Below are 17,229 nucleotides of genomic sequence, written 5' to 3'. Positions count from 1 at the left end.
GTAGAATCCCCAGTGTCTAGCTCTGTGCCTATGACTAGTAGATGCACAATAAATATTTGCTGAGTGAATGAAGAAAGGAATAAATGTCCCAAAGGTAAAATAAAGTGCTCAACTGGGCCTCTAATGTAATGGGAGAGGAGGGGTGGTATGCAAGGTGGTCTCTGAAGAAGAGCAGGAGTAGCAGGAGTTACCTGGGTGAAGGTTGTTGGGAAGGGAATTATAGGAAGAATGGAAACACAGAGAATAATGAAGTCACAAGATGATGTTTTGATATTTAGGGCTTAAGAAGCTGGAGCTCCAGGGAGTTCTAGGTGCTTGATGGGCCTTTCTGTTTGTTGTTGTTTTTAAATTTAAGTCATTGGGATTTTGTGCAGGATAATAAACCAGGCTGTACCTTAACCTATGAGCTTATAAGACAGAAGAGGATTCTGGAATTTGGGTGCTAGAGTCTGCAACCCAAAATCAGGGGACTGCTGGACAGCTGCGGAGACTGGGCTCTAGATAGCCATTTGAGTGGCCAACTCTGCAGGTGAGGTAGGTGAGCCAACCTGCAGAAGGCAGCTCGCCTTCCTGCCAGCTAAGCCCAGTTGTCAGAGCCCTTGCTCCTGTCTAACATAGGTCCTGTCTAACGTAATCCCTTCACTGTAATTCCAGGGCTTGCCCTTACTCAGGCAGAAATGAGGCAAGGCTGCTTTACGGCTGGTGCGCTCCGGGGTTGAATTCTTTGTCACGGTCCTGCAGCCCTCCTTGTCTCATCCGCCCTTCCTGGTGGGCTATGAATGTAGACAGCTGGCTTTGCTCCCCAGAGGAGGAGGCCCCCAAGGCTGACACTGGCTACTCCTGGTGTTTGAGAGCTGCTGGCTGTCACCTCCTGTTGCCGTCTTCAACACTTGGCTTCACATTTGCCTGTCCTCTGTGCCTTTCTCAATTTGTCATTATTATTTTACTGATAATGGAGAGGCCACTGGGAGTGGAGCAGCAGGCACCAGCTTTTCTAGCTGATTAAATGCCTAAAGAACTAAAAGAGATGTGGGTGGCTTGCCTTCTGCTTCCTCGTACCTCGTGACACATCATCTTGCCTTTGGTTCCCTCTCTGCTCTTGTGGCTCATGGTAGCCAGAATCCATATTCTTGTATTACATGGACACTTGTTCTAATTCTGACACGTGCTTTAACATTTCCTTCGGCATAAACATTTCCAAAACAGATAATCAAATGTATATGATATCTTGAACTTGTGTTGGCTCATGGTGCTTGTTAACCCTTTCTGTCTCCAATAGAATAGGGTTTAAAAGCACCCATGACTAGGATGAAGGTGACATGTGGGCAAGAAAGAGGGAGGATGCTGTGCTTGAGATATGGCAAGTTTTTGGTGAGTGAAAGTTTATCTTAAGTTTTGTTATCTCACACACGAGACAATAACACACATTTAAATTTGCCTAGTGGAAAATCACTGCTGTGGCCAGGGTGGGGTTTATAGCCAACATCTCACATGGGCACAGGGGAGAGGCCTCCCTCCAGTAGTGTATTTCCACCTTACCCTAACAGGGGAGCTGATTTTCAGGGTGCTTTCTGATTTACTCCGAGGTGGGTTCCTTGTGTCCTCTGCTGCAGTGCAAGGCTGATTGTCCTGTAGCAGAAATGGGAACCTCTGAAATCTCACTTCTTTCCTTACACACACCCTGCTTTTTTGTAAAGCCGCTTCACTCATTCAAAATTTGGTCATGTTCCCCTAGTGCATCTGAATAATTGAAGTTTTACTGTAGTTACCATAATTCATAATTTTACAGCAATTTAGAAGGAAAAACATTCTGAGGTTATGCCTTTCTTTTTATATGGCACGGACCAGATGACAAAGCTAAGATTGCAGTAAATTTTAATTATGGGGTAGGAGAGGTGTGTGGTATCTGGGAAGGTCGAGGCATGGCCAGGCAGATTGCAACAGTCAGTGTGGGCAAGGGGGACATTAAGGCATTTATTTCACAACAACAGGAATAAAAATGAGACTGTTTAGAAATATTGACATGCAGGCAGAACTGAGAAGAACTTTCTAATGGGCTTTTGATGCCTGTGGATGAAAGAAAAGTCCTCATGGAAAAGAATGAAACTTCTTCTGAAAGAATCTGAGATGAAAGAGATTGCAGCAAAGGGCACCCCGCATAACTCAGGCAGGGGAACTCTTGTTTTACACAGCCACAGCTGTGTACGGTGCCACCATTGATGGAGGGAATGCTGAAAGCAATGGAATGATGTGGTTCTTGGTGCTTATGTTGGCAGTGGGACGAGGATGGCCTGAGTAACAGGGACGGCCTAGGAAGAACAGAGGCAGCAGGAAAAATCTGGATCTGGATACAGGAATGATGTGGCAATCTGGCTAACCCCAGGTCTGGGCTTGGAAGTTAGGCTGGTGTGACTCCAGAGCTGTCTACACTGCGGAGGCAGACAGAGATGAAGAGGATGGGGGCCATATAAGCTGGCCTGCTGCGTTCAGGGGCCCAGGACCTCAAGATGACATGGCAGATGCAAGCACAGTGCCAGCTGGCGCATCAGCGATGCTGAAGGCCCAGACGTGCAATGTAGACAGCTGAATGTTCGTCTTTTGGGAGTAGGCCTGGAGATAGAAATGGAAAAACTGTAGGCTGTCCTCTCAGAGAGCTCAGAGCTGGGGAGAAGGATACACACAATACAAGATCAGAGCTTAAATAAAGATCCATTTGCTGATAGTAATGGACTGTGTAGAGATTTAAGATTTAACCCACCAGGACAGAGCCTGATCCCTATCAGAGTTCCCGGACTAGCTGGGTCAACAAGCTCAGAAGCATCCTTCTTGGACCCCACAATGCACCCATTTGGGTAACCTTGTCTTTAAGAACTGAGTCATCTCCTTCGTGGTTGCCCTTGATTTCTAAAATGGGCAGAAGCGTAATTTGGTGAAGTTTTTCATTTTCAGGTTTTATTTTATTATTTTAAGGCTGAAGAGTTCAAATCTTTCATTCATCCTTGAAGACATCACAAACAGGCTAGTGACTCCAAACCTGCAGGTGTGATGGAACCTCTTTAAGATTCTGCCTGACTCACAGAATTGTGTGTATATTTGCACTTTGCAGGGAACCTGAAACTCTGCTGGAAGCTATGGAGTAAATGTGGGCTGGGGAGGGGGAGCCTCAAAGGGATCAGTGAGACAAGGCAGGGGAGAGGGAAGCATGCAGAAAACATGAAGGTGAGTCATGAAGTTTGCGAAGCTTGTTTTTCTGCTCAGAAGTACACCCATGACAAACATGAGAAAGGCTAGTCTTGGAAACAGAAGTAATTTTCCTTCTTTCTCAGGCCCACTCCTAGCATTCACATGGACAGAGGACCAAGGAGTGGATCAGGGAGGGAGGAACCTCCATGCCACTGACAGGCAATGTGAGAGCAGGTCCAGCAGCCTCGGTGATGCCCCTTCCTCCCTCATGGCCTGTGGACAGTCATTGTCTGATGGTCAGGGGACTCTCAGTGAATGCACTGAGGGTGGGTGCTTGGGCACATTGAGTGGGGAAGGGACTGACTAACCAGGAGCTGAGCAGAATGGCTGGTTCTCCCATGAGTCCTGGCAGGGTGGGCACTGCATGGTCGAGTGTGCCTGCACTCTGGGAGGGCCTGCTCCTTCTCAAGGACTTCACTGCAATCCACAGACTCAAGTTAATACACAGGTAGCCTCTGACCCTAAGTACAGGGCAGCAAGCTTAGACAAGACCACCCATGGGTGCCAGGCAAGCCAGTTACTGCCCACTTTGGGGTAGGAGGTATACTTAAAAGACAGAGTTACTCTGGGCAACAGTTTTGTTCTCTTTTTAAACATTAACTTTAAAAGATAAGTCATATATGTGATGTTTGTAAAATAAGAAAATATTGCTGAGAAAATAAAAATCTTCCACAATGTCACTCCTCTGAACATTTTGGGATTTAACTGGATTTCTTTGAGCTTATGGATATACAGTTAAAAATCAATGACAGTCAAAGATCAGATGACTGTAGATGTGTGGTATTATTTCCGAGGACTCTGTTCTGTTCCATTGGTCTATATCTCTGTTTTGGTACCAGTACCATGCTGTTTGGTTACTGTAGCCTTGTAGTATAGTTTGAAGTCAGGTAGCGTGACGCCTCCAGCTTTGTCCTTTTGACTTAGGATTGTCTTGGCAATGCGGGCTCTTTTTTGGTTCCATATGAACTTTAAAGCTGTTTTTTCCAATTCTGTGAAGAAACTCATTGGTAGCTTGATGGGGATGGCATTGAATCTATAAATAACCTTGGGGAGTATGGCCATTTTCACGGTATTGATTCTTCCTATCCATGAGCATGGTATGTTCTTCCATTTGTTTGTGTCCTCTTTTATTTCACTGAGCAGTGGTTTGTAGTTCTCCTTGAAGAGGTCCTTTACATCCCTTGTAAGTTGGATTCCTAGGTATTTTATTCTCTTTGAAGCAATTGTGAATGGAAGTTCATTCCTGATTTGGCTCTCTGCTTGTCTGTTACTGGTGTATAAGAATGCTTGTGATTTTTGCACATTAATTTTGTATCCTGAGACTTTGCTGAAGTTGCTTATCAGCTTAAGGAGATTTTGGGCTGAGACGATGGGGTTTTCTAAATATACAATCATGTCATCTGCAAACAGGGACAATTTGACTTCTTCTTTTCCTAACTGGATACCCTTTATATCCAAACCTGAGAGAAACAAGAAATGGGGAAAGGATTCCCTATTTAATAAATGGTGCTGGGAAAATTGGCTAGCCATAAGTAGAAAGCTGAAACTGGATCCTTTCCTTACCCCTTATACGAAGATTAATTCAAGATGGATTAGAGACTTAAATGTTAGACCTAATACCATAAAAACCCTAGAAGAAAATCTAGGTAGTACCATTCAGGACATAGGCATGGGCAAGGACTTCATGTCTAAAACACCAAAAGCAACGGCAGCAAAAGCAAAAATTGACAAATGGGATCTAATTAAACTAAAGAGCTTCTGCACAGCAAAAGAAACTACCATCAGAGTGAACAGGCAACCTACAGAATGGGAGAAAATTTTTGCTATCTATCCATCTGACAAAGGGCTAATATCCAGAATCTACAAAGAACTCAAACAAATATACAAGAAAAAAACAAACAACCCCATCAAAAAGTGGGGAAAGGATATGAACAGACATTTCTCAAAAGAAGACATTCATACAGCCAACAGACACATGAAAAAATGCTCATCATCACTCGCCATCAGAGAAATGCAAATCAAAACCACAATGAGATACCATCTCACACCAGTTAGAATGGCAATCATTAAAAAATCAGGAAACAACAGGTGTTGGAGAGGATGTGGAGAAATAGGAACACTTTTACACTGTTGGTGGGATTGTGAACTAGTTCAACCATTATGGAAAACAGTATGGCAATTCCTCAAGGATCTAGAACTAGATGTACCATATGACCCAGCCATCCCACTACTGGGTATATACCCAAAGGATTATAAATGATTCTACTACAAAGACACATGCACACGTATGTTTATTGCGGCACTATTCACAATAGCAAAGACTTGGAATCAACCCAAATGTCCATCTGTGACAGACTGGATTAAGAAAATGTGGCACATATACACCATGGAGTACTATGCAGCCATAAAAAAGGATGAGTTTGCGTCCTTTGTAGGGACACGGATGCAGCTGGAAACCATCATTCTTAGCAAACTATCACAAGAACAGAAAACCAAACACCGCATGTTCTCACTCATAGGTGGGAACTGAACAATGAGGAAACTTGGACTTGGGAAGGGGAACATCACACACTGGGGCCTATCATGGGGAGGGGGGAGGGGGGAGGAATTGCATTGGGGAGTTATACATGATATAAATGATGACTTGATGGGTGCTGACGAGTTGATGGGTGCAGCACACCAACATGGCACAAGTATACATATGTAACAAACCTGCACATTATGCACATGTACCCTAGAACTTTAATAATAATAATAAAAAAAAATCAATGACAGTGCGATCATACTGGTCCATACCATTTCACTCAATGGCACCTTCTAGATTTCTTGTAAATCACGTCACCTTCTTGTGGGATGGTGCTCCATGCCCCAGTAGATGAATGCATCATTATCCCCTGTGGCTGGACAGTTAGGTTGTTGCCAGCCTTTCATCTTTGCAAATGGCACTATAATGAACCTCACTGCAGATAAATTCCATTTCCAGAGATTAAGGAAATAAAGACAAGTGCAAAAAAAAAAGATACATTTTTAAGTCTTTGAATACATCTCACCAGATTACCTGAAAAAGTTTTTGACAGTCCCTCCACCCCAGCAGATGTCTGTGAGTGAGAGTGTGACTGAGGACTTCAGAGGAAGATACCTAGGGATCTTGCCTTCTAGGACATATGTTCATATGTTTTCTAAGAGATTGCAGCCTTCCAGTCCTCTATCTGGCACAAATGGAAACAAAAACACAACAATAGCAATAAAACCAACTTAAAATTGGATATTTAATTAAAACAAGTTCTTTTTTTGTTGGGGAAGAAGATCTGCTTTATCCACTGTTAACATCTTTACTAGAAGAAGAGAGGTTTTAATTAGATTTTGACAGTGGTGTCAGTTTAATCTCTGTGATCTTGAAAATGCTGTTTTCAGAAGAGGATAGGGTAGAGGTGGCCAGGCCCAGCAAGTGAGAACAGGCCCTCCCATGTATGCCTTCAAGGGCTTCCTCAGAGAGCCTGCCCTGATTAACCAAACTGAACTAGCACCGCCCCAGTCACTCTAGATTAGATTTCTGTTTAATTGTCTCATTAGTGCTTCCCAGTCAGCAGAATTTGACTCATGTATTGAAAAGATAAATTCAGATTAAATAGAGGCTCTAGTGCCTTCATCTAGAACCTTGCCTGATGCAGAATAATCAACCATAAATTGTTGAAAGAATAAATGAAAACCCATTCATTCAGATATATTTTTGGTCTTTGTTGACTTTCTTTGCTATGGTTGATGCAAAGATGGAATAGGCCCCTTTTCCAAAATAGGTGTGAAAGCAATCTGACCTAGCAATTTCCAAGATCATGGAAAATTGTCTTTCTTTTTAAAACATTTATGCAAAATTCTTGAGGTGTTCTTGTATCCGGTCTTTCCTCAACCTCAGCACCTCAGAAGTCCTGTGCAATCTTGGGCAGCAAGGTGAAGAAGTGACTCTGCAAGTTGGGTTTTAGACCTATCTGCAGCGCAGCAGCACTCAGGAGAACGACCACACAGTGCTGTTGTGATAAGACCATCTCTGAAGAGGAAAACCTTCAAGTACTGACTGTTTTTAGCTGCAAAGGTATACTTAAAATGTTGATGAAGTGTTTTGTGCTGTGAATGCTGTCGTGCCTTGTAGTCATGAACAGAGACCTTCACAGGTGTGAGGAGAGACCTGACAAAAGGCCCCGCTTGTTTTCACCAGGTGTTCACACACTCCGAGGAACCGGGTTAATCTTGTAGGGGTCAAACTTCAAGGGCAGAGGGCTAATTGCCCTCTCTTACCTGGTGGGATCAGGTGATAAAACCAAATTGGAGTGGAGATGGATGGAAGAGGTGGGAGTGGCTCAACATCATGATAGAGAGTTGCATGTTGGTCACATGGAGGCAAATAGATTTTTAATAAGGAAAAATAATTAGCAGTGAGTGAAGTGTCTGACTTTCCTGAAGGTTTAAGCCACTTTGAGACCAGAATGAGAAACATCTGGCAAACATTTTAATCAAGGGAAGGAAGCCGTTCTGCCCTCCAAAGAAGGAACTCTTTAATCAACACCCTGTTGCCTTGTTTATTAGGGGAAGTAAGAAATGATTTGGCCACTGGGAGTAACTGCAGCAGCTTCAGAGAAGCCCAGACATGTGTGAAGAGACTGGTGCACCTGAGGAGCGAGGCAGAAGCCTGGGAACATTTTAGAACCAGATGCCACCCAAACCACACGGTGCAGTGGTGATAAAGACTGAAGGGGCCTGGGGCAAGTCAGTGGGCTGGGGGCGGTAGGGTTCTGTGCCCTAAAAGGCAGGGACCGGAGGCCCTTTGGTGGAGTGCCAACCCCAGGCAGAACCTGTCATGGCTGCAGATTTCCCATGAACCTGGATACAGGACTAGCAAATGGGTATCATAGGTGGCTGATTAAGGACTTTGTCCAGATGGCCACCAAGGGTCCATTTCTGGGTCTTTCCTTGGCTCAAAAAACCTTTTCACTACAGAACTGCACTGGTAACTACAGAACATGGCACACAGGACATGAATGCAAGTGTCTTATTAAGGCAGTATAAGTTATTATCATAATTTATTTTCGCATTTGTTTTCTCCTTTTCAATTCTGACATTGTAATGGGACACAGCTCAATCAAGGTTCGGCAGCTGAGAAAATGAGAGAAGGTGTGGTGTGGCCTGGAGGAATTTCCTGCAGAGGGGTAAATGGCAGGCCAACCCCATCTGGATCTTTCCCATTACCAAGAAACCCTTTCACCAAAGCCTGCTCATTTCCTACAAGATCTTCCCTGCCCTCATAATCTCTCCATCCTTCCATCCTTTCTAAAACCAGTATTTTCATTCATTCATTCATTCAAGATGTATTTTCCTGTTTCGGAATTTTCAACCGTGTATTGTCCATCTTCCCACCCATCCCACAAGCATCAGAACAGAACCGCTTTTGTGGGGGGCTCTGTACCCAGCATTGGGATCACACCTTGAATAAAAAATTGAATTTGTTTCTTCCCTCAAGGAGCTCAACGTTATTTGGTTGAATACATTCTCATTTAAAACCTCTATCATTCCCAGAAAACTTATTAAAGATGTGATTAAAGAGATAATCATATAACCTTACTTAGTTATTGAATAAGAATTTTTCCTGGTCTTGAATGCAGGAGTGACGAAGGCTTCTTGAAGACGGTTCGCTTGGCTGTGAACAGTGCTGCAATGCTCAGGAACAAGGCTCAATGCTCAAGGGTGGGAGCTGTCACCACATAGGTAACACCTGCTGTTTTTGTTCCTTGATAACTTGGCTCAGGAAGGATGATGGTCTGTGAAAGTGAAAACCCCCGAATGAGGGAAAAATCGACATGATCCAATGCTGAACTAGTTTAGGCCTGTGCTATTTCTGGTGAAGGGATGCCACTACTGACCACAACCCTGTCTCCAGAAACATCCAGTTATTACCCCTCTCAATCTCTACATACAAGATGAAGACTTTTGACCTGGTCTGTGTCCACTCCAAGCTGATGACTTATAAAAGTGGCTGTGGCTCAAGAACCAGCGAACCACAGGGGACAGCAGGTGCACGAGCTTGTAAGAGTAGAAATGAAAAGGAATCTCTTAAACTCAATTTGGAGAAGTGAATACTTGAGCCCTGAGTATCTTTGCAATGACACCAGCTCAAATCAGGTCAGGCACTTTCTGTGGGAGGCTAACCCCTGATTGCCATCTTGCTTTCCACTTCCATATGGAAGTAACATGCACTGGGGTAGAGGGCATGGGGACAAGGGACTTGCTACATTTGTTCTGACAGCAGTGTGATATAATCACCTATCTCATCTGAGACTCAGTCATATTTTATATGAAAGACAAGTTCTTTCTCTTTATAAAATGCAATTATATATAAATAGTTCATGTCATCTGCTCTTAAAATTTTAGCAGCAGGACTTAATGCTGCTGGTTACCATGGTAACAGGCAAAGTTGGTGATATTGAATATTACTGTATTAAGTTCCTCTCTGTGTGTGTGTGTGTGTGTGTGTGTGTGTGTGTGTGTGTTTTAATGGCTGTGTTGCATATAGGGGATAGTTTTTTCCAGACTACAGTGTCAGAAAAGTTAGAATGTGAGACTGTCACCAATGTGACAAGTGAATACATTGGAAAAGTCAAGCCCAGCACAGATGCCTTTTGTTTCTTGGTCATATCCCTTATTTCTTGCACCCATCCCTCCCTGCCAATTTTACTAAGGTGTAATTGACAAATAAAATTATCTTTACAGTGTACAATGTGATGTTTTGATACAGTATACATTGTGAAAAGATTAAATCAAGCTAACAAACAGATTTATTTTTTGCAGTGAGAACATTTAAGATCTATTCTCTTAGCAATTTTCAAGTATACGTTATTATTGTACATTCAGTGCAATAGATCTGCAGAACTTACTCATGCTCTCTATCAAACTTTGTTCACTTTGACCAACATCTCATTTTGCTCCCCCATCCCCAGTACCTGGCAAACACTATTCTTTGCTTTTGTGAGTTTGAAATTTTATTTCATTTAAAAATTTTTAATTTTTGATGCTGGTAGTATATGTGCTTGTTTGTTACAAGGGTATTGCCTGAATAAAGGTAGAAATTGGGCTTCTAGTGTTTCCATCACCCAAATATTGAACACTGTACCCAACAGGTAATTTTTTAGCCCTCATTCCCCTTCCACCCTCCTCCCTTTTAAGAGTTCCTAGTGTCTATTTGCATGATATTTGCATGATCTCTTTTTCTACCCTTTTACTTTGAGTCTGAATGTGTCTTTAGCCAGTAGGTGGGTCTTTTTTAGACAGCATATGGTTGTGTCTTATTTTTTTTATAACTGAATTTGCCACTCTGTATCTTTTAAGTGTATAATTTAGGTCATTTACATTGAAAGTTAATATTGATATGTGAGGTCTTGTTCCTGTCATTGTGTTATTAACTAATTGTTTTGGAGTTTCAATTGTGTAATTGCTTTATAGGATTTGTGAGCTTTGTACTTTGGTATCTTTTTCTGATAGTGAGTATAGTACTTTCATTTCCATATTTAGAACTCCTTTGAGCATTTATTGTAGGATCTGTCTAGTGGCGACAAATTCTCTTAGTATTTGCTTGTCTGGGGAAGACTTTATTTCTCCTGCATTTATGAAGCTTAGTATGGCAGGATGTAAAATTCTTGGTTTGCATTTATTTTCTTTAAGGAGGCTAAAAATAGGCCTCCAATCTATTCTTGCTTGTAGTGTTTCTGCTGAGAAGTCCAATGTTTGATCAATTTTCCTTTCTAGGTGATTTGAGTTTTTGCTCTAGCTGCCTTTAATATTCTTTATTTCTTCAGTATTCACTTTGCATAGTCTGAGGACTGTATGCCTTGGTGATGTTCATCTTGTATAGAATCCCAAAGATGTTCTCTGAATTTTTTGTATCTGGATGTCCAACTCTTCAGCAAAATTAAGAAAATTTTCTTGAGTTATTTTCAAATATATTTTCCAGTGGCTTACTTTTTCTCTTTCAGGAATGCTAATAAGTCATAGGTTTTATTGCTTTAGATAATTCATATTTCTCACAGGCTTTGTTTGGTTTTCAAAATTCTTTTTACTTTTGACAAATTAGTTTCAATGATCAGTCTTCAAGCTCTGAAATTCTTCTGCTGGTGTAATCCATTGTTAAAGCTTTCAACTATATTTTCAGATGTCTTAAGTGGACTTTTTATTTCAAGAAGTCCTTTTGCATTTTTTAAAAGATATTTATCTTTCCCATCATTTCCTGGATTGTTTGTATAGTTTCTTGTGTTGATTTTCAACCTTGTCTTCAATCTCATTTAATTGCCTTGCAATTTATACTTTGAATTCTTTGTCATTTCTCAGTTTCCATTTTGGTTAGCGTTTATTTCTAGAGAGCTAATATGGTCCTTTAGTCATGTCACAACACTCAGATTTTTTTCATGATGCCAGATTTCTTATGCTGATTCCTTCTCATCTGGAGCAGCTGCTCATAGAAAGCCACTTTTATTTTTGAATTTAGTTTTGTTTAGATGGGATTTTTTTTCTTATTATTTTTTTTCTTTCTCCATCCCTCCCTTTCCCTAGGGAGTGACTGTAGAGTATGTTGTGTAGGGTCTTTTAGCTTTGCTTCTATAGCCCACGCACTTCCGTTGGCCAGGCTTTATGTTTGGCTGTGCAGTTCAACCTGCAGGCTAGTAGATGGCGCTGATGGGTAAAAGCCAGCTTGTAGCACAGCAGATAGGTAGGTACTTGGTCTTTGTTTACCTGAGGGGCTCTGTTGCTTCGGGTGATGGGCTGGACAGTGAAGTGCTTGGTGCCCTGAGTTTTCTGTTCAGCAGGGGGTGGGTAGAACTGGGCAGAGCTGGCCCCCCTGGCTTGCCCACAAATACTCCAGTGCCAAGTATAGGCACCAACTCTTATGGGGATCGACTTTGGGAGCTCCCAGTGACATGTGCTGAGGTCTTTACATGGGGTGAGGGGGCTGCACCAGCTCCATGTGCTAGATAGGCAGGAATGTGATCTATTCCCAATCACACCAGTCCTGGGACTTATGACTCTTAGTTCAGATCCTCACTGTTGTCTACATCCAGGCCACAGTGGGTTGAGAGCTATGGAACACACCTGTCTTGAGACTCTCCACAAGAGTGGTTTTGGGGCAGAACCTTTTCAGCCCAATATGAACAGCATATGGCTCTCTTTTTTTTGATGTGGTAATGCTGTTGCATTGTGGGGAACAGGGGACACACTCTGCCTTTCAGCCCCTGTGGATGGGTGTCAGTTCTGGTGGTGTCAGCTGGTTGGGCTGGCCTGACCTCAGGCCCTGGGAAAAGTGGTCAAGTGCCAGCACTGTTGGATTGGTCTACATAGTGCCACAGTTCCCAAGCCCTTAGATGGCCTACTAGACAGAGAGCATAGGTCCTTAAAACCCATTTATGCCTAGTGTTCCATTATTGGAATGCTAAGCATATGGGACTTATTTACATCCTACTGCTCAAGATCATCGCTAAGGTCTGATTGGAAAAATTTTAAAAAATTGCAACCTCAGGCATAAATGGGTTAAGGGGCTGTACTGGGGTTGGGGCACCCTAGGCTTCAGGCATTGGCTGTGCTGGGGGAAGGGGCTGCCTGGTCCCTGAGAGGCTGATAGAACCCTCAGGCGGGGGGCAGGCAGAAGGCCCAGGTGGTGGGAGCCTGAGGGCAGATCACAGGCCTGTGGGGACTGGGCTCTCAGAAGAGCTGTGGTTACAGCGGAAATGTTCAGACAGGAGCCAGGTGGCCTTTCATGGGGGGAAGGGAGGGCCCCTCAGGGCACTGGAGATTGGCAATTGGGGGGCACATGGCCGACTCACACTTTGCTCCTGCAGAATCAGTTCTGAATTTTGTTCTTGGGGGCATGCAGAGGTGCCAGGCCTCCTCTCTCCCTGGCCTAGGGTCAGCAGAAAGTGGCAGATATCTGTGGCTTGTCGGTGGCCTCTGGGAGTCCGGGTCTCAGAGAAACACCTAGCCAAGGCCAATGTTTCTGCAGGGGTGGGTCAACTGCACGGGGACCTGCAGCAGGTAAGCCCCATTTTGCAGGAAGCAGCCGAGGCCGGGAGTGGTGTAGTGTGTGGTCTGGCAGCTCCTCTGCACAGCAGCTGTGCTGTCTCTCCTGGGAGTGTGCAAAGAGCCTGGCCTCCCTCCTTGGCATGGCAGCTGGCACCAGGCTGACTGTGGGATTCCAGGTGGGCTTGAGCGGTGCCTCTGCAAAGTCTCTGGGTAGCTCTGTGTTCAGCTGGAGGCCTAAGGAGGATTATGGGGGCCCTCCTGTGGCTAGGATTGTAAAACTCTGTGATGGAGGTGTGAGTCCCGGAGCCATATCACTTATGAGAACAAGTGACAGAATTATCCTTTTTTCAAAGCTGAATTGTATTCCATTGTACCTATATGTGTGTGTGTGTATATATATATGTAATATCAATCTCACATTTGCTCTATCCACTCATCCATTGATGGACACTTAGGTTGACGTTGTATCATGATTATTGTGAATACTGCTGCAAAGAACATGGGAGTGCACGTTTTATTAACATACCGATTTCATTTCGTTTTGATATATACAGTTGAAGTCAAATAAACTATAGAGAAGAATCTCTGACATGAAAATGTTTTGTTTAGGAAAAATTGCAATTGGGAAGATATACACGGACTGCGTGGTCTTCGGTGTATCCAAAGAACAAAGAGAAGGTCAGAAGTTTTATAACAAGGAGAAATGTTACATATTTGTTCTTCAAGAAAGTTCGTGGCACTTGTAAAGTTCTGGGGAGTGAGCAAGCTCTGATTGGTGAGTGGTGGTGATGGTAAAACTAGTCCTAGATTTGCAGCAGTTTGTGTCAGTAGCTATTAGATATAACTGACTTCAGGTTACTACAGGCAATTTCACAGCCAGGCTTGCAAATAACTACATTCTTGGAGTGGTGTTATGTACCCTGAGTGTTTTTCCCCTCTGGCTTCTCAACTCTGTTTTCATTCAGTTAGAATCACCCAATTTGTATAATCAACTTTCATAATACTTGGAAGTGAGACAACTAGATCCTATGGTAATTATATTCTCAATTTTTTTAGGAATGTCAATACTGTTTTACAAAGTGGCTGTATTAATTTACATTTCTACCAGCAATGTACAGGGGTTCCTTTTTCTCAGCATTCTCACCAACGCTTATTTTTTGTCTTTTTGATAATAGCCATTCTAACAAGTGTGAGGTAATGTCTCATTGTGGTTTTAATTTTCATTTTCGTGAAGACTAGTGATGATGAACATTTTTTCATATAACTGTTGGCCATTTTTATGTCTATTGAGTCCTTTGCCGATTGTTGTTTTATGTTGAGACATATATCCATATGTTTACATATGAGATAGAGTCTTGTTCTGTCAACCAGGCTGCACTGCAGTGGCACAGTCGTGTCTCACTGCAGTCTTGACCTCCCAGGCTCAAGTAATCCTTCCACCTCAGCTTCCTGAGAAGCTGTGACCACAGTCATGCTCCACCACACCCAGCTAATTTTTTTGTCCTTCTTTTTTTTAAAGACAGTGTCTCATCATTTTGCTCAGTCTGGTGTCAGACTCCTGGGCTCAACAGCTCCTGCTGCTTTGCCCTCCTAAAGTGCTGGGATTACAGGTGTGAGCCACCGCACCTGGTCCCTTTGCTTGTTTTTTAATGAAGTTATTTGGTTGTTTTTTGTTTGTTTGGTTTTTGCTATTGAGTTGAGTTCTTCATATATTTTGGAAATTAACCCTTTATCAAATATTCGGCTTGCAAATATTTTCTCCCATTCTGTAGGTTGTCTCTTCTGTTAACTGTTTCCTTTGCTGTGAAGAAGCTTTTTAGCTTGATATAATCCTATTTCTCTATTTTTGCTTCTGCTGCCTGTACTTTTGGTGTCATATCCAAAATATCATTAGCCAGACCAATGTCAAGAAGCTTTTCTCCTATGTTTTCTTCTAGTCATTTTGCATTTTCAGGTCTTACATTTGAGTAATTTATTTTGAGTTTATTATTGTATATGGTATAATCCAATTTAATTCTTTTCCATGTTGATACATAGTTTTACCAATACCATTTATTGAAGAAGAGACTGTGTTTTCCCCATTGTGTATTCTTAATACCTTTGTTGAAGATTGGCTGTATATATATGGATATATATATATATATATGGATATATTTCTGGACTGTCTATTCTGTTCCATTGTTCTATGTGTCTGTTTTTCTGCCAGTACTATGTTGTTTTAATTGCTGTAGCTTTGTAATATATTTTGAGATCAGGTAGTGTGATGCCTTCAGCTTTGTTTTTTGTTTTGTTTCATTTCTAACTTCTAAACAATATGGAAGCTTCCAGCTTTTTTCTTTTCACTCATGATTGCTTTGGCTATTTGGTATTATTTTGTGGCTTAATACCAATTGTAAGATTATTTTTACTTTTTCTGTGAAGAATGACACTGGAATTTTGATAGGAATTGCATTCAAACTGTAGATTACTTTTGATTATGTGGCCATTTTAACAATATTGATTCTTTCAATTCATAAATATATTTTTTCATTTACTTATATCATCTTCAATTTTTTGTCAGTGTTTTCACTTCCTTGGTTAAATTTATTATTATTTTATTTTTTGATGGTATTATAAATTGAATTGTTTATTTCTATTTTTAGGTACTTTGTTGTTAGTAAATATAGTTGCTACTGATATTTGTATATAGTTTTATATCCTGCAACTTCACTGAATTTGTTAGTTTTAACAGTTTTTTGGTGGCATCTTTAGGGTTTTCTATATATAAGATCATGTCATCAACAAACATAGACAATTTCTTTTTTCTCTCCTCTTTGGATGCCATTTATTTCTTTTTCTTGCCTAATTGTTCTGAGTAGGATGTCCAGTATTAGATTGAATGGAAGTGACACAAATGGGCACCCCTGTCTTGTTCCTGATCTTAGAGGAAAAGCTTTCTACTTTTCACAGTTAAGTGTCATGTTAGCTGTGGGTTTGTCATATGTGGTTGTTACTTGTTGAGAGTTTTTATCATGACAGGATGTTGAATTTTGTCAGATTTTTTTTTCTAGCATCTGTTGTGATAATCATGTTTTATGTCCTCCATTCTGCTAATGTGGGTTCCCATTTATTGGTTTGTGTATGTTGAATCATCCTTTCATTCAAAGAATAAATCCTGCTCAATCATAATATATGATCCTTTTAATGTACTGGTAAATTCGATTTGCTAGTATTTTGTGGAAGATTTTTACGTCTATGTTCATTAGGGATATTGATTAGTAGTCGTCTTATAATGTCTGGCTTTACTATCAGGGTATTGCTGGCCTAATAAAATGAATTTGGAAGAACTTCCTCCTATTCAGTTTTTCAGATAAAAATTTGGTAAGGACTGGTGTTAATCCTTCCTTAAATGTTTGGTAGAGTTCACCAATAAAACTGTCAGGTACTGGGCTTGTCTTTATTGGGAGTTTTTGATTACTGATGTAATTTCCTTACTCATTATTGGTCTGTTTGGCTTTTCTTTTTTTTGTTTTTTTTTGTTTTTTTTGTTTTTTTTTTTTGAGATGGAGTCTGGCTCTGTAGTCCAGGCTGTAGTGAAGTGGAGCAATCTTGGCTCACTGCAAGCTCCGCCTCCTGGGTTCACGCCATTCTCCTGCCTCAGCCTCCCGAGTAGCTGGGACTATAGGTGCCCGCCACCATGCCCAGCTAATTTTTGTATTTTTCGTAGAGACGGGGTTTCGCCATGTTAGCCAGGATGGCCTCGATCTCCTGACCTTGTGATCCACCAGCCTCGGCCTCCCAAAGTGTTGGGATTGCAGGCGTGAGCCACCACACCCGGCCTGGATTTTCTATTTCTTCATGATTCAGTCTTGGTAGGTTGTATGTTTTTAGGAATTTATCTGTTTCTCTAGGCTATCCAATTTGTTGACATATAATTGTTCATAGTATCTCTAG

This window comes from Rhinopithecus roxellana, chromosome 12, assembly GCF_007565055.1.
Source record: "Rhinopithecus roxellana isolate Shanxi Qingling chromosome 12, ASM756505v1, whole genome shotgun sequence".
Lineage (NCBI taxonomy): Eukaryota > Metazoa > Chordata > Mammalia > Primates > Cercopithecidae > Rhinopithecus > Rhinopithecus roxellana.
The sequence above is the reverse complement of the archived record's forward strand: the minus strand, read 5'-3'. Positions refer to the sequence as shown.